General features: G+C 48.1%; 2 long non-coding RNA genes across 3 annotated transcripts in view; both read right to left on the minus strand.

Annotated features, from left to right (window-relative positions):
• Positions 1-5840, minus strand: part of Gm31724 — a 94298-nt gene extending 88458 nt beyond the window's left edge. The window contains exon 1 of the long non-coding RNA XR_880310.1: positions 5656-5840. This is a non-coding gene — a long non-coding RNA (predicted gene, 31724). The remainder of the gene's footprint in view (positions 1-5655) is intronic.
• A 2327-nt stretch (positions 5841-8167) lies between these two features.
• Positions 8168-20348, minus strand: Gm31781. 2 transcript variants are annotated; one of them, XR_880311.1, is made up of 4 exons: positions 20261-20348; positions 19101-19309; positions 16231-16293; positions 8168-8264 (listed from the first exon to the last, which is right to left on the minus strand). It is a non-coding gene; the product is annotated as a predicted gene, 31781 (long non-coding RNA). The 2 variants fall into 2 exon arrangements; XR_389145.2 differs by lacking the exon at positions 19101-19309.
• Between the last annotated feature and the right edge of the window lie 895 nt (positions 20349-21243).

Raw genomic sequence — 21243 nt, forward strand, 5'->3', positions numbered from 1 at the left:
ATGAGTTCAAATCCCAACAGCCACATGGTGGATCACAACCATCCCTAACAAGATCTGACGCCCTTTTCTGGAGTGTCTGAAGACAGCTACAGTGTACGTACATATAATAATAAATAAATCTTTAAAAAAAAAAAAGATCTTACAGAGAAGACTAAATCCCGCTCTTTTTTTTTTTTTTTTTTTTTTTTTTTTGGTGGTTATCAGACCAGGTCTTGTCACAATACTCCTCATTCATTGACTTGGTATTTGTCTATAGCCCAAGCTGGCCTTCAAGTCTTGGCAATCCTCCTGCCTCAGCCTCTCCAGGCTTGTTCCATCACACCAGGATACCTGGATAGATATATTTGGATATATATGGATAAATACGTATATTTGTTGTTGATTGAGGTGCAGATGTGTTTTTTTTTAAATTTTTGAAAATTTTGTTTTTATTTGTGAAGGCTTTATTTTTATTTATGGTCACATGTTTATGAATGTGTGCCATATGTGCCATATGCAATTACGAGCCCTCCTGATTTGGGTGCCGGGAACTGAAATCAGGTCCACCACAGGAGTGGGAAGAGGCATCCTGAAATGCCGAGCCATCTCTTCAGCCTGCCATCACTTCTTTTTTTTTTTTTTTTTTTTTTTTTTTAAGATTTATTTATTTATTATATGTAAGTACACTGTAGCTGTCTTCAGACACTCCAGAAGAGGGCGCCAGATCTCGTTACGGATGGTTGTGAGCCACCATGTGGTTGCTGGGATTTGAACTCCAGACCTTCGGAAGAGCAGTCGGGTGCTCTTACCCACTGAGCCATCTCACCAGCCCCATCACTTCTGTTTTTAATGATAAAATTAACTTCAGTAAAACTGAAAAGTGTTGCTGAAAGCCTCCATTAAGAAAATGAAAAGGGAAACATCGGCTGAGAGAAAAATATTTGTAATACGTGTATCTGCCAAAGACAGTTCAGAAACAGACAGAGGACAATGCAGTTGATAAAAGAAAGAGAAAATAAATAATAGATTAAAAAGTGTGGAACACACTCCGGGAAAGGAAACACAATAATCCTTATGTAACCCAGTGTGTTAGTCAGGGTTTCTATTCCTGCACAAAACATCATGTCCAAGAAGCAAATTGGGGAGGAAAGGGTTTTTTTTTTAATATTTTTATTAGGTATTTTCCTCATTTACATTTCCAATGCTATCCCAAAAGTCCCCCATACCCTCCCCCCACTCCCCTACCCACCCACTCCCACTTTTTGGCCCTGGCATTCCCCTGTACTGGGGCATATAAAGTTTGCAAGTCCAATGGGTCTCTCTTTCCAGTGATGGCCGACTAGGCCATCTTTTGATACATATGCAGCTAGAGTCAAGAGCTCCGGGGTACTGGTTAGTTCATAATGTTGTTGCACCTACAGGGTTGCAGATCCCTTTAGCTCCTTGGGTACTTTCTCTAGCTCTTCCATTGGGGGCCCTGTGATCCATCCAATAGCTGACTGTGAGCATCCACTTCTGTGTTTGCTAGGCCCCAGGAAAGGGTTTATTCAGCTTATACTTCCCACATTGCTGTTCAACACCAAAGGAAGTCAGGACTGGAACTCAATCAGGTCAGGAAGCAGGAGCTGATGCAAAGGCCATGGAGGGATGGATGTTCCTTACTGGCTTGCTTCCCCTTGCTCAGCTTACTTTCTTATAGAACCCAGGACTACCAGCCCAGGGATGGCACCACCCACAAGGGGCCCTCCCACCTTGATCACTAATTGAGAAAATGCCTTACAGCTGGATCTCATGGAGGCATTTCCTCACCTGAAGCTCCTGTCTCTGTGATAACTCCAGCCTGTGTCAAGTTGACATGCAAAACCAGCCAGTACATCCAGTATAACACAGTAACCATAAAGTGCACAAGGCTGGGGAGAAGGCTTGTGGGCAAAGCACTTGCCACGAGGAAGCCCCAGACTCATGTCAAAGCTGGAAGTGGCAATGTGCTGCCATAATCCCAGGGTTCCTACAATATGGGAGCTAGAGGCAGGAGAGTCCCTGGAAGCTCGCAGGCCAGCCTGACTGGCCTATGAGTCAATAAACAAGAGACTCATGTCTCAAAGGAGGAAGACCAGCAATGGAAGTTGACCTCTTATCCACGGTCCCGGGGCATAAAAGCACTTGCCGCAAAAGCCTGAGCAGCTGAGTTCATCTCAAAACTCACATAAAAGCCAGACACAATAGCACAACGGCAATCCCAGTGAGGCAACTAGAGACTCCCACAAGCTCATGTGCTCTCCCCGCCGTTCTCATATTATTTGTTTAAGGTTATTTTATTTTAAATCATGCACGTGTATGTATGTAGAGAGATGGGCGCACGAGGAGTGCAGTACCCATGGTGGCCAGAAGATGGCGTTAGATCTGATGCTGGACTTGGAGGCAGTTGTGAGTCACCACCCAGTGTGGGTGCTGGCAACTGAACTCAGGTCCTCTGCAAGAGCAGCGCATGCTTTTAACCACTGAGCCATCTCTCCCTTTCCTTCAGAGACTATATTTTAGTAGCTTTGCAGAAAGCCAAGAAAGTACGAGTTCTCAAACACCCTTCCTACCTGCTTCACAGTCTTATTATTTAAACCTCAGCTGTGTGGTACATAGAGTCCCACAGTGGATGGACCGGCACTAAAGCCCCATCACCATTGACATCAAGGCTCCAGCATCCCCATGTCACACAGTATACTTCCATTCTCCTACAAGTGCCCTGAGTTCCACCTCTCCATCCCTGCCCCTGCTCCCAATGAATCCCTGACACCACTGGCCAATCTCATCTCTACAGTTGGGTTTTTTTTTTTTCCTAGAATGCTCTATAACTGAAATCATGCAGGGACTGTCTCCATCTTTTTGACCAGGTGGCCTAGCAGTACAGATGTTACAATAGAGAATCTGTATTGCAGGACTTCTTCGGCACAACTTCATTTTGCAGGGCTCGGAGCACTTTGGAATGGCTGATCCAGGCTCGGTTCTTATTTGGGACCCAAAACCTTCTTTCCGTTCTCATTTTCCCTCCCCTCCCCCTCCCCACTCTCATTCCTCATCCCCTTTAAATTATACCGAGATTTCCTCCTATGAAAGCTAATTTAGGCGCCATAACCGAGACTATATTTAATGTAAATGGAAGAAGCAGAAGCAGAAGGATTTATGGTCATAATAACCTGCTTGTAATAACACGGAGCGGGTCACCTGCTTAAGAAACAGTGGATTAAAAGGAAAGAAATTTACCTCCCCAAAGAGCTAATGTCACCAGAAAACCGCAATAACGCCGTCTTGGATGTCCTTATTAAACCCCATAGATCTCTGGGCTTTTCAGCCACTTCTGTCCTGGTTCATGAGAATGGCCACAGAGAGGCCTGAGCTGAGGGTGGGGATGGAGTTCCCAAGAAAGACCCAAAGACAGCGCCCAATGGGCCCTGGGCTCATCTACACAGAAGTCAGCACAAGCTATGCGGCCACACTGGGGTCACGCTTGAGTACTGAGCAGAAAGGCATTCCTGATCCATGCTGAAGTGGGAGAAGAAAAAGGAAAGTCGGACAGTCGGCTCAGAAATCGGTGACATGTCCCTTTGTTGGCCCATATAGCAAGAAGTCTCCATCAATAGGTCAGACAGTGGCTGTGCAGAAAATGGCATAGCCCAGATACAGGCTTAGGCTTCCCAGGTAGGCTCTGTATTTGAAAAGACCTTGATCTAAAGCCCCACTACTCCCTAGATGTCAAAATCCACTGTTGCAGGGTATTTGTAAGTCCCAAGATGGTGTTATTTACTGAGGACAAAAAGCTCTGTCTCTAGTTGTGGTGTGGCTTAGCCTTTAGCACACACCTTTAATCCCTGTGGCTGGAATTATAAACAGGCACTCAGTACACACCTTCACTTGCAAACAATGAAGGTAAAGTTAGTTTGTAGAAGGAAGCACCCATGTTTGAAAGTGATGTCTAATTGAGTGGCTTCCAAAGTGACGAATCAGAGAAAGACTTGACAGAATAAGATACGCCCAACTCTTACAAGAAGAGAGAGGAAAAGGGTGGTGGTGGTGGGGTGTGTGACTTAAGAGGTAGACAAACAGAGGGAGAGAAAGAAGAGGCAGTTTTACTTCGAGAGCTTTACAGAGATAGGTTGAAGTGAGAGAATAAGAGAGACATGGGTGAAGACAGAATGAGCTAGAAAATGAGAAGGAGCCAAAAGATAGATTAGAACAGAGTTAGTTTGAGGTCAAGCAGAGCAATTCAGGAGAGGGTAAGGGAGAGGGAGAGGGAGGGAGGGAGGGAGGGAAGAAGAAGAAGAAGAAGAAGAAGAAGAAGAAGAAGAAGAAGAAGAAGAAGAAGAAGAAAGAGAGAGAGAGAGAGAGAGAGAGAGAGAGAAACCAGACTGAATCAGTCAGCTTGGAGAGGAGTTTGAAGCAGAGCAGCCAGCCAGAGCTCAGAAAGAATTAGAAGGGATGAGCATACTCAGCGGCAAGTCTCAGAGGCTGAAAATAGTCCAGGCCTAGATAAGATTATACAGAGGCTGGAAGCTTCCAGGACTAAGGCCTAGGTTAGCAGATGGAGGCAGTAAGCCTCAGAGATGACAGTTGCATACAGGAAAATAAAAGTTACTGTGACAATCCACTGTCAGCACGGGGTGACACTCCAAGTCACCTCATATCTCCTGTCCTTGGCAAACGATCCAAGGACCGATTACCATGGGCTAGAGGATAGAAGCCACCAGGGTGCCGGGCAGATTCAGAGCCTGAAGGTCTTCTCAGGGGCAGCATGATGGGTGGGACACACCCTCTCCATCCCACCCAGTCTTGTCAAAGCCTTGTTAGATGCCACGCCCCCTAACTCACCTACCCAACCCCCATGCCCACCCCGTCTCCATCATGAAGCACCCTGACTGATATTGACTTCAACTCTGCACTGGGTTCTATCCTTAGCCCCTTCCCCCTTGCATCCAGTAAATTCCGCCAGTCACAATCTTGCAGTCCACTGCTTGCACCCTCCTGCCTGATCCTAGGTTCCGACTCCCTCCAAGATGCCTGTCATAGCTTCCCTTTAGTTGCTTCAACAGATACCTGGATCAGAAGCAATGGAAGCCAGGAAACAGTTATTATTAAGCTGACAAACACAGGTTATAGTCCATTATTTCTGGGAATTCGAGGAAGGAACTTAGCAGCCAACCACATCCCATCCACAGTCAAGAGCAGACAGAGGCAAGCACACCCATGCTGCCTGCTTGCCTTCTCATGCCTGGCTAGCTTTTTCCTCTCTTGCACTACTTAGGGCCCCAAACCAAGGAATGGCCCCACCCACACAGGATTGAGTCTGCCACATCAGTCAACAAACAGTCAAGGCAATCCCCCACAGACCCACAGACAGACCTAATCTTGGAGTTCCTCAGTAGAGGCTCTCTGAGGTGATTCTAAGTAGTAGCAAGTTGACATTTATAACTAACCAACACCACACCACAGCTTACCAAGTTACCACGATTCCTGTCCTGACCACCTCCCCATTAGACTGTGAGCCCCACAGAGACAGTAACTACTGACCCCCGTTTCTCACCGCCATTGAGCTCAATGAGTATTTCTAGAACATGGCAGATGATGAATGCTTCTCGACCGACTGTTTCACTTGAGTCCGCAAAGGAAGAAATGATGTTGCCTCACCTCATTGATCCCAGCCTGTGCGCTGTTCCCAGGTCTACCAGGGAATCTCCATCCAGGCATGGAGTACCCCAAAACCTGTACGGTGTCCCCCAACCTACACAGAGCAAGGCCCTTTCTGGAGCCAATGGGAAAGCTGCAGACCAGCCCAGTGCTTGGTTGATAAGATGCTCTATGACTCTCAGAGACCATCAGGATCTCTTATGCTGTGAGGTTCCGTGGGCAGACGGAGAACAGGACAGTCCCACCTGCTCCTCCCTCGGTGGCAGGTTGACCTTCCCCCACCTGCAGCCTTCTTTACATCCCAGAAACATCTGTGCTTGCAGGCTGCAATTAACATTTGCCTTGGAAGATCTCCATTTCATTAGAGCCTCCTAATGAAGCATTGTTCCCACACAGCCCCCAGCGCCCACACACACCTCACCTTGCCATGGAAACTGGTTTCTATTTGGAGTCTGGGGCAGGGAAGGGTCCAGAGATACCGAGGAACTAAGCCAGACTCCAAGGCTAGGCTGGCTTCTTCTCGTCCAAAAAGTTCTCTGATCCACGCGAGAGCATCCCTTAGCTGGGGTGCTTTGGAGACTGTGAGTCTGAATTCAAAACCAGGGAAGCCCCCAGGGCTGGGGAGAAGGCACAGTCTATAAAATGCTTGTCATACAGGCGTGAGGCCCCGAGTGTGATGCCGTATAACCCACGTAAAAGCCATGTGTGGGGCTGGAAACAGCACTAGCTGCTTTTCACCAGAACCCAGCTTCCAGTCCCAGAACCCATATGGCAACCTATAACCATAACTCCAGTTCCAAGGGATCCAACACCCTCTTCTGACCTCCACAGGCACTGGGCAGAAGTATGGTACACTTACATAAATGTGGGCAAAACACTCATGTGATAAAAATAAGACAAAACAAAAAAAAAAGAGGGACTGTCGAGCACAGCTGCAACCCCAGGCCCTGAGGCCACACCCAAGCTCTGACCAACTCTGCTTTCTAGAGTCTATCCTACACTCTCAGGTAGGATCTCCATTTTCCATGACATTAGGAAAGTCCAACTGCTGCACACATATTCTTCAGTAACAAGGATGGAGATTTTTTTACTGACAATGCTTTCCTGGTCACAGCCCATTGAGAGCCTCCTGGGATCTCTAAGGAAAGTGATAGAAAGGATTGGTTAGCCTGGGACAAAGAGATTTCCCTGGACACAGGTCTTAAAATGCTAAAGGTGTGACAGTAACAAGCAAACCAGAATGGCGGGTGTGTTTGCTAGTTCTTATGGTTTGCTTGACACGACCCTGAGTCACCTGGGAAGAGGAGCATCAACTGAAGAATCAGATTGGCTTCTAGTGGTGTCTGGGATGAATTCTCTTGACTGATGATTCGTGTGGGAGAATCCGGCCCACTGTGGGCGGCACCACTCCTATTCGGTTGTCCTGAGCTGTATAAAAAGGCTAGCTGAGCAAGCCAGGGAGAAAACTATGAACTGTGACCTAGAAGTGTTAAGTGAAATAAGCCCTTTTTCCTCCCCTAACTTGTTTTTGTTCAGAGCATTTTCTCACAGCAATACACTGGAACTAGAATAGCTGATTACCCTGTTTCTTTTCTTTTCTTTGCTTTTCTTTTTCTTTTCTTTTCTTTTTTATGTTATGGTTCTTTATTTCCTTTTTTTAAAAAAATTAGATATTTCTTTTATTTACATTTCAAATGTTATCCCTTTCCTGGTCTCCCTCCGAAAGTCCCCTCCCTTTTCCTTCCCCCTCCCCCTGCTTACCAACCCACTCACTCCTGCTTCCTGGCCCTGGCATTCCCTTATTGGGGCATAGAGCCTTCACAGGACCAAGAGCCTCTCCTCCCATTGATGACCAACTAGGCCATCCTCTGCTGCATATGTAGCTGGAGCCATGAGTCCCATCATGTGTACTCTTTGGTTGGTGGTTTAGTCCCTGGGAGCTCTGGAGGTAACTGGTTAGTTCATATTGTTGTTCCTCCTATGGAGCTGTAAACCCCTTCAACTCCTTGGGTCCTTTCTTTAGTTCCTTCATTGAGGATCCTGTGCTCAGTCCAATGGATGGCTGTGAGCATCCACTTCTGTATTTGTGAGGCACTGGCAGAGCCTCTCAATGAGACAGCTATATCAGGCTCCTGTCAGCAAGCACTTGTTGGCCTCCACAATAGTGTCTGGGTTTGGTGACTGTGTATGGGATGGATCCCCAAGTGGGGCAGTCTCTGGCTGGTCATTCCTTCAGTCTCAGCTCCACATTTTGTCTCTGTAACTCTTTGCATAAGTATATTATTCCCACTTCTTTTTTTTTTAGAGAAGATTTATTTATTATTATAAATAAGTACACTGTAGCTGTCTTCAGACACACCAGAAGAGGGCATCAGATCTCATTACAGATGGTTGTGAGCCACCATGTGGTTGCTGGGATTTGAACTCAGGACCTTTGGAAGAGCAGTCAGTGCTCTTCACCACTCAGCCATCTCCCCAGCCCTTATTCCCACTTCTACGAAAGATTGAAGTATCCACACTTTGGTCTTCCTTCTTCTTGAGTTTCATGTGCTTTGTGAATTGCATCTTGGGTATTCCGATGCCCTGTTTCTAAGAACGTTTAAAGGGGCCTGTGAAGCCAGGGAGATAGAGAGCTCAGTCAGTAATGTGATTGCCACCTGGGGCCCAGGTTTGATCCCCAATGCCCACATTAAAAAGCCAGCATGGGGCACATGCTTGTATTCCCTGTAATTGGGAGGCAGAAACAGGCAGATTCCCGGGGTTCATAGGCCAGCCTGGCCTATGCTGTGAGCTTCAAGCCTCTGAGAGACCCAGTTTCAAACAAAACAAAACAAAAATCAAAATAGATACCTAAGGTTCACCTCTACCCTTCAGAAGCATACATACATACACACACACACATCCAGCTGCTCAGATGTAAACCCCAAAGGAGGCAAGGCACTGCACCCCTCCTCTCCCTCTCTTACTCCATGCTACTGCCCTGCACAGTCTACTTGGTGTCCACGCCTCCATCTCATGACTCCTGTGCCCCCTGTCCCCAAACTGCCATTACTATCAGCACCGAATCCAAGTGGAAAGGGGCTGATGGGTTGGGACAACGGAGCCCAGATGCCGATGTAGAAGGAACACACTAGATGTGTTCCTTAATCAAATTTTGATTCCCTTCAAAAGGAGATATGGTGCTGAAGTCTCAACCTCCAGTCCCATGGATGTGGCCTTATTTGGAGTTAGGGTCTTTGCAGACGGAGCGAAGTTACAATGAGGCCGCTAGGTGTCTAACGGGATGTGATCGGTGTCCTTATATAAGGGTGAAATCTGGACACAGACATAAATCCAGGGAGAAGGAGAGAGTGTGTAATAAGGAAAGCAGAGATGGAAGTCATACATCTATAAGTTAAGGCCAGTGGTTGTTGGAAAGACCAGTTGACAAAGGTGGTGGCGTGGTAGGCATAGCTCTGCCCTCCCTACTAACCCAGACTTTGGTGTCCTGAACAGTGAGAGCATCCATTTCTGCGGTTTTAAGTCACCCAGATTTGGTTCTTTGTTAGCTACAAAGTAATTCACCAGGCAAAGAAGTGGGCTGGGACTAAAGTCATACCAAGCAAGGGGCAGCCAGAAGAGGGGGAGATCAAGGACAGCTATGGGGTCTGGAGCTAGGAAAGCAACATAATACTCCAGTGAATGAGCCACGCGCACAGGACTTCAGCCCTGCTCTTCCAGGCCGGGCTGCGACCTTGCTCTATAGCGTTGGTTCTCAACTTGTATAGGTCACGACCCCTTTGGCAAACCTCTATCTCCAAAAATATTCACATTACGATTAGTAACTGTAGCAAAATTACAATTATGAAATAGCAAGGGAAATAATTTTGTGCCTGGGGAGGTCACCACAACATGAGGAACTGTATTAAAGGGTCACAGAGTTAGGAAGGTTGAGAACCACTGCTCTATGGCACTACCTCATCCAAGTTCATAGTGGCCAGGTTGTGGGCCACTCTCTGATGCCTCTGAGTCTCAGGCCATCAATGCCCCCTCTCTACCTCCTTATAGGCAAAACAGAAGTGATAAGTCAAATCACCTATCTTTTCAGCCTGCCCCCCCCCATTGCTCCCTGGGAGTATTCTAACTAGGACCAGGACATCAAAACCTTGTATCATCTTATGTTTTGGGGGGAACCTATGAAATATATGTCTCTTAGACTGGGTACTCCGTCAAGCAAAAGTTGAGAAGAGAACACATGTTGAAGCCTTTTGTCACATACGGATCTTGATCTGGAGCTGGGCAGGTGACCCCAGAAAGTGGAATCAAAGAACAGGAGAGAGAGATGAGTCTGGAAGGAAGTCCACACAGTGTGCTGTCAAGGCCACTGCTGTGAGCAACAAGGGACTCTTCTCTTCCAGGACCGCCTCGGAATAGAACAAAGCACACCCAGGATTGTACCCTGGCAGGGTGAGGAGTGGGAGGACTCACTCATCACCCCAGGGACACCTCACCCCTGCACTTCCCAACTTCACAGTCTCAGAAATGAACAAGCGCCTGCCAGGCTCCTGCTGGCTTCTTCAAGACCCCTGGGGCAGCCACAGACGTGCGTGACTTGCCCAAGGCAAGAGGAAACCAGAGTAAATAGTGGAGAAACCCAGAGAGAATCTTGGTCTGGCTGTGACTCAGGTACCAGCCAGCCTATTAGGTAGGTTCATCTTTCTGCAGCTCTCTGAGGTAAAACTCATCTTTCTTTCCCAAGTGGAATGAAGATGTCTTCTCTTTTCAGATGTAGGTTTGAAGTGGGAATGGCAATTCAGGAGAGAGCCCTTTTGTGTTCTGTTTGCCCATGTGACAAACCCAGGAAACCCACTGGTGGCTGGTGGGTGGCTCGGGTCCTGAGCAAGAGAACATTGGGATGTGTCCATCTTCAGAGACAACCTGGGTCAGAGAATCCACGGCAAGGAAGGTTGGAGGGAGGGAAGCAGCCAGGCTGCTTCAACCCCATTCACCTCAGCCTACAGAACTTTCTGAGACCAGCACTGGCACCAGCTGTCCCTGCTCTGGGGACAGGTTAGGCTGCAAACCTGCTTGGAAAATCTTCTGAAAGTGTTTTCTAAGAGCACAAAGAAGCTGTGTTCCAGAGACAGCCAAGGTTGTACCTCATGCTGCAGCTGTATTTGGTACTGTGTAAGCATCACCCAGGTGGTGCTGGTTTTGAAGGCATAAAGGAGTCATGAAGAGCAGCTGAGGCTTGGCACTGTGAAAGGTCACAGAAGGCTCTTGGTAAAGGTGCAGCCTCAGTTGCAGTTGATGGCCCAGGACTAAGGGGGTTGTGCAAAGGAGCTGAGGCTTGGCACCATGAAGAGAGTCTATGAGAGGCTATTGGTGACACCTAGTTGTAGTGGAACACCCCAGTGTATTGGAGATTCTAGTACCATGGGATGATCACCAAGAACAGCAGCAGCAGTGAAGTGGATCAACCTGAGCTTAGAGTGCTACAGAGCGCAGAGCTGGAGAAGTGACGCCAGCCCTTTAGAGGAGCCCAGAAGATCATGTGTGGGTTCCAGACATTGAAACAAGAAGCTGTAACATTGAAGTTGCCTTGAAGAACCCAACATGTTTTAGATGCTAGAGCTGTGGGATACCTGCTGAGGAAAGCTGCTAACAGGGAGTGGAACCAGCCTAGGAGAAAGACGTTTGTTGCAGTCAGCCAACCAAAAAAAGGTAGACCACTTAGACATCAGGCATGGAGATGCAGAGTTTGTCTAGATGGTTTCCTGTCTTGCTTTCAGGATTACAGTTAAGTGATTGGATGAACCTTAGAAGAGACTTTGAACTTTTAACATTGTTGAGACTGGCACAGACTATTAGAACTTTTGAAGTTGGACTAAATGTAATTTGCATTATGCTATGTTTAGGTATGGCCCCTGTAGACTCATATGTTTAAACAAGCCTATGGGTGCTAGGGAGTGGAATGTGATGGTTTGTATATGTTCAGCCTAGGGAGTGGCACTATTAGAAGGTGTGGCCCTGTTGGAGTAGGTGTAGCCCTGTTGGAGTAGGTGTGCCACTGTGGGTATGGGCTATAAGACCCTTATCCTAGATGCCTGAAAGCCAGTATTCTGCTAGCAGCCTTCAGATGAAGATGTAGAACTATCAGCATCCCCTGTACCATGCCTGCCTGGATGCTGCCATGCTCCCGCTTTGATGGTAATGGACTGAACCTCTGAACCTGTAAGCCAGCCTCAAATATATGTTGTCCTTATAAAAGTTGCCTTGGGAGCTGGAGAGATGGCTCAGAGGTTAAGAGCAGGGACGTCTCTTCCAGAGGTCCTGAGTTCAATTCCCAGCAACCACATGGTGGCTCACAGCCGTCTGTAAGGGGGTCTAAAACTAAAACCTTTCTTCCTTCCTCCTTCAGTTCTCTGTATACACCCCCAATGATGCCACTTTGCCATAACCTAAGCCCCTGAGAATGGTTTCTCCAACCTAAGCAAAAACTCTAGCAAACAGGGACAGCAGGAAGTTCCTGGAGATGGACAGGCTTTGAGATTAAGACTCATCCTCAAGGGGGGTTGGAGAGATGGCTCAGAGGTTAAGAGCACTGACTGCTCTTCCAAAGGTTCTGAGTTCAAATCCCAGCAACCACATGGTGGCTCACAACCATCTATAATGAGATCTGGCGCCCTCTTCTGGTATGTCTGAAAACAGCTACAGTGTAGTTAGATATAATAATAAATAAATCTTTAGGCCAGAGTGAGAGGAGTCGACTGGAAAGAGCAGAGGTCCTGAATTCACATTCCCAGCAACCACATGATGGCTCACAACCATCAGTATAGCTACAGTGTACTCATATACGTAAAATAAATAAATAAATAAATAAATCTTTAAAAAACAAAACAAAACAAAACAAAAGACTCCTCTCCAGGCGCTGAGGACACGGTGGAGTTCTCTTTTTAATCATGCCCTGGGCTGCAGAAAGAACGAGCTGCCCACGGAGTGGAGAGAGCCTTCCACCAGAGCTCCAGACTCCGTGTGACTGGAGCTGACTGATTCCCAGGCTCCTGACCTCCCAGTCCTGCCTCAGAGCACAATTCCAGAACGATTCTGTTTCTCCCACCGCACTTCTCGAAACGACCACTTTCCAGGAGGGTAAACTGAAGTCCAGAACCTCCGACAAGGCAAGATCTAAGTCAGGAAATGATTCCCATCTCCCTCGGCCAGCCAACTGCTCTCTGAGAAGAGAAAAAAAGTTCCTTTTCATAGGAACAAAAGCTGCTTAGCTACGTGGCAGTAGGGTGCTGGCCTGGAGTGCATCTTTGGGGAAATTACAGGTATCACTTTATCTGCCAGGGGAAAAAAATAGCCCTGGGAACTGCCTGCAATTACAGCTCATCACTGCCGGCTGAGCAACTGCAGGCTAAGTACCTGGTAATCAGAGAGCTAGAGACAATGGGACTTGGGCTTTATTTAGCGCCTTGCCACTCCCCCCACCTCAAGCCAGTTTGTGTGCCGCAACAAGGGGCCTGTGTCGCCAACACCCAGAAAAGCCTCTTCCAGATCTTCCCATACGAAGACAGGGCCACTGCTGTCCATAGAAATTCCCACTTTTCTTTTCTGGGCTGAGAGTCACTGAACCACCTGGCAAGCTCCTCGCATGTATTCCACTTTAGGATTTGAGGTTGAGGGCTGGGGCAGGGGCGGGGTGGTCGTGCCCCTGCGCACATGCGCAGTGTCTTCCTCTCTCCTCCTGTTCCTTTGAGGTAGTGTCTCTCTCTTAGAACTGGAGCTCACGTTTTACTCCGCTAGACTGGAATCCAGCAAGCCCCAGCAATCCTCCTGTGTCTGCCCACCGGATTCAAGCTGGAGTTAACAAGCATCTGCGGGGAAACTCTTGTTCTGTGAGTGCTGGGATCGGAACTACAGTCCTTACTTCAGGATTGTGGTTAAAACGCTCAAAGCGGCCAAGCCATCTCTCCAGCACCTACCCCCCCCCCCCCCACACACACACATTTAAGGTTTCATTCAGCACTCGTTTCTTTTAAAGATTTAATTATTTTTATTTTAAGTGTATGGGTGTTTTGTCTGCAAGTATGGATGGGCGCCATTCACATGTAATGTCTACAGAGACCAGAAGGAGCCGGTGGATCCCCTGGGACTGGGTTTACAGACACCCGTGAGCTGCCAAATGTGGGTGCTGGGGATGGAACTCGTGCCCTCTGGAAGAGCAACTGGGGCTCTTAACCACTGAGCCATCCCTCCAGCCTCCTGAGCATCAGTCTTTGTTGAGTGTCATCTCTTTGTTGAGCTGCCTTTCAGAGAACAGCAGGGAAAACCTGTCTTCCCAGGGGTTACAGTCATCTGAGACAAATGGAACAATGATGGAACCGTTGCAGGTCTCAAGAGCTGAGACTCAGAATGTAGATCAATCAGGGGTGGAGCCATTACCCAGCTTGCCCAAGGGCCTGGGGGTAAGAAGGAGGTACCAGTGCACCAAGCTCTAGGCCAGTGAGTAGCTGGAAGACGGGGGTGGGGGTGTGGGGGGAGGATGGGCAAGGGGAATGGCAGGTCATACCCATGGTCCCACTCAGGAGACACTGAGGAAGAAACGTTGCCTGAGTCAAGGAGTTCAAGACCAGCCTGAGCAACAAAGTGAGATCCCCTGCCTCAAAGTAAGAAAACACGCAGGGGGCCTAGCAAACACAGAAGTGGATGATCACAGTCAGCTATTGGATGGGTCACACGGCCCCCAATGGAGGAGCTAGAGAAATTACTCAAGGAGCTAAAGGGAACTGCAACCCTATAGGTGGAACAACATTATGAACTAACCAATATCCCGGAGCTCTTGACTCTAGCTGCATATGTATCAAAAGATGGCCTAGTCGGCCATCACTGGAAAGAGAGACCCATTGGACTTGCAAACTGTATATGCCCCAGTACAGGGGAACCCCAGGGCCAAAACGGGGGAGTGGGTGGGTAGTGGATTGGGGGGGTGGGTATGGCGGACTTTTGGGATAGCATTGAAAATGTAAACGAGGAAAATACCTAATAAAAATAAAATAAAATTTAAAAAAAAAAGAAAGAAAAGAAAACACGCAGAAAAGCTCCTGGGTGGACAGGAGTTTGAATTTGAGGCAATTCACTCCTATCACAGGAGTGAAGCGATATGGTTTATATTCAGAAAATTGTGGCACTGGGTAGAGAGTGGAGGGGGCCATCCGATAGCTCAGTAGGTAATGGGGGCTTGCCACGAAGCTTGGTGACCTGAGGTCCATCCCTAAGACCCATGTGGTAGGAACAGAAAACTGACATCCGAAAGTTGTTCTCTGAGCTCCACATGAACACACACGATAGATAGATAGATAGATAGATAGATAGATAGATAGATAGATAGATACATACATGCATGCATACATACATACATGCAAACATACATATATACATAGATAGATACATAGAAAGATTGATTGATGATAGGTAGACAAACATATAATTTTAACATTTTTGTTTGTTTGTTTGTTTGTTTGTTTGTTTTAAAACAGGGTCTCACTATGTAGCCCTGGCTGTCCTGAATCTCACTGTGGAGACCAGGCTGGCCTTGAACTCACAGAGATCTGCCTGCTCTGCCTCCCAAGTGCTGAAATTAAAAGGTGTATAGTACTACATCCAACTGATTTTGACATTTTTTAAAGAGTTTGTCTTCAATGTTATGAAAGAGATTGGGGGATGGGAAAAGGGGTGCCTTAGTAAGGTGGAGACTAAGGAAATGTCTAGAAGGCTAAAAATGAAATATCCTTTTGAAGACAGAGTTCACACCCTGGGCTCTTGTGGAAGAGAATGGTTGATAGCCACTTCCCAAGCCCTGGCCAAGCAGCCAGGCCCACAGACAGGGAAGCCATCCCCAAAGAGCCAATCTATAGCCTCTAAGCCCTGCAAGCCATGCTTCATCTCCCTGCTAGGATCTCATTTAAATACGTCCCCAGAAAGTTTGTGATCCACAGTCTTCCGTGTGCTGATAGTGATGTAAAACCTGTAAGGGGTAAGGCCTGGAGGGACGGTCCCTTAGGTCGCTGAGCATGTGTGCTCACAAGGCATCATGTGACCTTAGTTCACTGTCTCAAGATGCCATCTCATGGTTACACATGCATTCCATCATGGGACGCAGCCGAGTGGACCCTCACCAGAACTCAGTGGATGCCCTTGGATCTCCAATATGGGAAGCCGGTTTCTGGTTGCCGTTGTCATAAACAACACTACTGCACAGGCGTCAATTCGAATTTGGCGCCAACCCCTCCCGAGTGGGTGCATGCAATTTGGGTGCCGGCAGACTGACCAATCACAGGGGGCCACGGAGCCTTCTCCTGTGCTGGGGTGCATATAAGCAGGGCTTCCAGGGCGCTCGGGGTCCCCATAGAAGCATCTAGGCGTTCCTGCAATAAAGGCTGTTGAGAAGAATCCGACCGTGTCGAGTCATTCTTGCTGGTCGAGAGCAGACGCGACACTCCAAAACCAGAATTAAACAAACCTCTTTTTTAATAAAAGTGAGCCAGCCTCTGGTATTTCATTACCGTAATGAAAATGGGCTGATACACCCACCTTTCTCTGGATTACAGGGAGGCTGATCTGGCTGGCCATCAGGTTCCTCCATGGTACCTGCCCCTGCAAGGGAAACAGCAGTTAAGCCTCTGCAGCAAGCAAGTCCAAGCAGCAGCGGCAGCATCTCCTCTGAGGCCCTAGCACCCTCAGTATACTGTATACTGAACACACCTCTCACAACTATAGTTTCCACTGGCTCCCCCAGGAACTGGGGTTAAAGGTCACCCCCTTTGCCTTGTCCTTCCTGTCACAGATAGACACAGCTTCTTGGCTTTGCAAGTCTCATCTTTCCATTTCATAGACCCCCCCCCCCACCTCTCTCTTCTTCCATCATCCTAGGACACAGTTCTGATAAAGAGTCCCTGTTCAGAATTTAGAAGAACTTATGTATTCCTGACAGGACTCTGACGGGCACATTAAAGGTTTAAGTGGGAGGTACAAAATTGGTCTGTATGAAGCTTAAAATGTTCCTCTTCTATTGATCCCACCTCCTGCAATGCTGAGTCCCAGCTTCAACAAGCAGAGTTAAACACAATCCCCTTCAGGATACAAAACCGCGGGACCAACAGGCTGAGAAAGACCTTAAAGATGCTAACAGCTGCCCAATGCTGAAATCCCCATGTGTCCCATGAGATGGTTGTAACCTTCAGTTGATACCTTCATTGTTAGTATAATTGTTAGCTATAGTAGCAATACTGCTGTGTAACAAACTACCCCAAAACTTGGCTGCTTAAAAATAACAGGCATTTTCTTTCTTGCCCATAGGCTTTGAGTGGCACAACTTCTGGGTTAATGTTGTCAGATTTTGAGTTCAAGGCTGTTCTGTGTGTCTGTACATTCTAGATTCCACCTCAATGTTTTCCTAAAAGGAGACCCCAGGGTCTCAAAGTTCCTTTGCAAGTCACATGGACAAGGGCAACATCAAGGCTAGGAAAATGACCAGCCAAGCACAGAGCTGGGCACAGCCTATGGAAGAGCTATGTATGGCTACATTGCTTAGGTCTGGAGGGAGTCACAGAAAGACTAGGAGAGAACCAGGGACTCTGTGGGACTTGTAGGGCCTACACAGACCTTAAGGGGGACCTATTAACTCTCTCCAGCAAGGCCCAGAAAACCTCATATCAAAAAAGGGCAGGAAGAGATGACTGTCTGGGGACAGAAGGGACAGGGCTCAATCAGAGGATGGGACATCAGCCAGTAGGATTAACGGGGTACTTTTATCACATTCCCTGTGGATTAGCCCAAATGCACTATCAGCTACCAGCATGCCCCCACCCATCCCTCACCCGTGTCCAATCACAAACAAGCATCTCTCGTGGCCATGATGCACCAGCCACTCAGACCATCAGGCGCTCAGATCATCATAGCACCTCAGAGACCCAGGTTGAAAGACTTGTCCCCGAAAAATCTTCCCAGCAATGGGAAGGGCACATAGCAAATCACCTACTGGCTCTTAATGTCACCACCCAGATGTGGGCATAAACAAACAAGTATCTTTTATGACTATGCTGTGCCGTTTCGCCAGGATTTATCCATTATTGAGAATCGCACGTGCATTCTCCACTTTAAAACAGATGAGCTCGTGCGCAGAAAGCAAAAAGCAGAAAAAAACTGGAGGCAAAGCCACCCAGGGTCCCCAGTGCTCTCTGACAGTCCCAGTCGATCAGTGTCTGTCTCTGCCTCTTTCCTTGTGTCTCTGTCTCTGTCTCTCCCTGTCTCTCTGCCTCTCTCCTTGTATCTGTCTATCTCTCTGCCTCTGTGTCTCTGCCTGTGTCTCTGTCTCCCCCCACCCCCCGCTGTCTCCATTCATTCCTTTAATAGACAAGGATTGGATTAGAATCCTACTATACAACAGGATTTGTGGATACACAGCCAACTTGACAAACCCGAGCTGACTCAGGAGCTCTCGGTCTGTGGAGGTCACCCCTACGCAAAACCCAGGCCCACCCCATTTACCCACCCTAGCCCACATCTTCATTCACTACATCTAACCCACGAGCAGGCCCTAACTCTACTCCAAAATCATCCCGAATCTACAGCCACTCGATGAACCTGCTCACCATCACGTGTCCCCTGAGCTCCTCCACAGACCCCCTAGCTGTCTGCCTTAGTTACTTTCAAATAGGCCAGGGAAACCTATAGAAGAAAGAGTGAGTTTGGAGCTTACAGTATTAGAAGGGTAAGTCCATGGCCTTTATGGCAGGAAGCATGGCAGCCAGCAAGCAGACATGACACTGCTGCAGACAGTTAGATCTCTGAGTTTGAGGCCAGCCTGGTCTATAGAGCTAGTTCCAGGACAGCCAGGGCTACACATAAAAACTCTGTCTCAAAAAAAAGTCAAGCCCTCCCTCCTCCTGAAGTCTGTCCCTAAGACAACAGCCAAACAATCTTTTCTTTGAGATACAATCTCACTATGTTTACCCTGACTGGCCTTTGACTCACGGTAAACCTCCCGTCTCAGCCTCCCAGGGGCAAGGACTGCATTTATACACATCAGGCCCAGTCAAAGAATCTTCTTTGAAAGCCTGCAGTAGGAGCTGGTATGGCGACTCACGTATGGCTCACCTGGTAGCCACTGTGATAGCCAGCTTCTCCCTCCTTCTTTGCTTCCCACCTCTGAGTATTACCTTGCTGAAGAAAAGAGCTATTCCTCACAGGATCCACCATGAGGAGAACCCAGGCTGTGGCTGAGCCCCCTGCACAGCGAAGGTGGAGCCACACTGAGCCACACCGATGGGCAGAAGGGTGGGAAAGGCCTCAGAACTATCAAAAGTACCACAGAGAGCAAATCCCAGGGCAGCTCAGGCAGCCCAGGGCTATGAAGCCCGAGTCTTGACAGCAGGAGAGAAGCCCACAAGGCAGGGACCAACCTTCAGGACCTTCTCCACTGAGGAAAGAGCCTGGAACCTGAGGGATGAAATGGAGACTTAAGGGTTCTTTGGAGAGTCAGTTATGTTGGATGGTATTTGGCTGGGCCAAATACGTGAAGGGGCGTTTTCCTGAAGTTGACACAGGTGAAAGGCTAAGACAGACGCGTGAAGGAACGTTTCACTGAAGCAGACGCAGGAGAGAGGATGTTCTGCCAAGGCAAGCACATGAAAGGACACATGATGAAGGATTCTTTGCTAACAATACACGAAGTGCCTAGGCAAGGCGCGTGGAGGTCACGTGATGCTTGGAGGGTATAAATAGGACTCAATGGAGTGACAGAGACAGTGCTCGGCTTGCCAGTACAGCTAGCTGTGCAACGCTTGTGGGTCGTGCATCTTCGCTGATCTTTGCTTGCCCTGAGAGAGGCACAGCTGAGAACTTCTCCTGGTGACTCAAGCCAAGGCTGAGGCCTGGCTGTCTCTGCTAGGCAGTGCCGCCACTGCTGCTAACCCAACTCTACCAAACTGGACTGCTGGTGTGTCTGTGAAGTGTTTCCAAGAAGATCAAGCTGCCACTGTGGACCCGTGAACTGAACTGCCGATTTCCAGACAACACAGACCAGAGTTGCTCCAAAGAACCTTTCTAAACAGGTCCATGGCCCTCCCCACCCCCCATGTCCTTTCTTTTCCACTACCTCTGGCAGGTGGTGGGCTACAAGGGAGGTTAAAATGTTTAACAACCATTATTAAAAATAGGATTTGAAAACAATCAACGTTACAGAGGACAGCGAGAAGCCAGGCGGGACAGGACCATGCAAGAGAATCCACACAATCAGCTTAAAGATGGCTGCTAATGTCCTTGCCTCAAGGAGGCTCTGTGTGCCTTGGATCCTCCTTTCTTGACTTCTAGCTCTCTCTTAGCCTACATCCCCCCCACCCCACCCAGCTCTCACTGCTTCTCCACTTCCTGAAACTCCCTTTCCTTCTTTCTGGGTCCTGCACCTCTTAACTCACCCCTCCCTGAGCCTATACCATGAAGCCCTTCGCTCTCCCTTAACAAGACAGTAACACTGGAGCCGTAACGCCAGCAGTGTGGTAATGGAGACCATATTTTCTAAGCCCATTCAGGACAAAGGTCTGAGAAATTCAAGCACACTTACAGAGGTGACGGGCCAGCGTTTGAAATTGGGGCTGTCGTGAGCTCAGAGATGTATGTGAATGGAAGCAGCAGGGGTCAGAGCAAGAAGAAATCACTGTCCCCGGAAGGAGGACTCAGATGGGGAGACCTTGGACTTTGTAGCTAGCACACCTGGCTTCTGTCCAAAACCCACCAGCAGTAGCTGAATGACCAGGGGCAGGTGACATCACCTCTTTAAAATGGCGCCATCATTTGGAAAGATGGGTTAATAATACGGGATTAATTAGGACTCCTGGACACACACGACGGAACACAAAGAAACGGAGTTGAAATGAAGAGGAATTTATTGTAGTAGAATATAAGGAGACAGCTAGACGCATGTGGCCTTCTAGTGAGAATGGGACTTGGCTCATTTCCCTTCCGCGGTGACTTTCCAGCCAGGCTGGAAAAAGCCAGACATTCAGGACTCCCAAGACCACGTTCTCAGCAAAAAGGAGATTTATTTGCCCCAGAGGGGCAAAGGACTGGGAATAAGAGACAAAGACAGGAGATAGAGGATGAAGGAGAAGGGGGAAGGAACAAGGCAGAGGGAGGAGGGGCATTTGTCCCTGAGGGACAAAGGGCTGCTTTTTTTTTTTTTTAATTACGTATTTTCCTCAATTACATTTCCAATGCTATCCCAAAAGTCCCCCACACCCTCCCCCCCCCCCACTCCCCTACCCACCCATTCCCATTTTTTGGCCCTGGCGTTCCCCTGTACTGGGGCATATAAAGTTTGCCTGTCCAATGGGCATCTCTTTCCAGTGATGGCCGACTAGGCCATCTTTTGATACAAAGGGCTGCTTCTTGATAGAGGTTGCAGACGTGGTCCATAGAGAAATGGAGGTTTACAGAGGTAAAGGGGGAAACCCACGTTAGGATGAGGTGTTTCATTTTAATTGGGTATGTTAATTAGGTGAGCCAAAGGGGGCATTTGATTGCTAGACTTCAATACTTTGATAACTG

The sequence above is a fragment of the Mus musculus genome, chromosome 11 (assembly GCF_000001635.26).
Source record: "Mus musculus strain C57BL/6J chromosome 11, GRCm38.p6 C57BL/6J".
Classification (NCBI taxonomy): domain Eukaryota; kingdom Metazoa; phylum Chordata; class Mammalia; order Rodentia; family Muridae; genus Mus; species Mus musculus.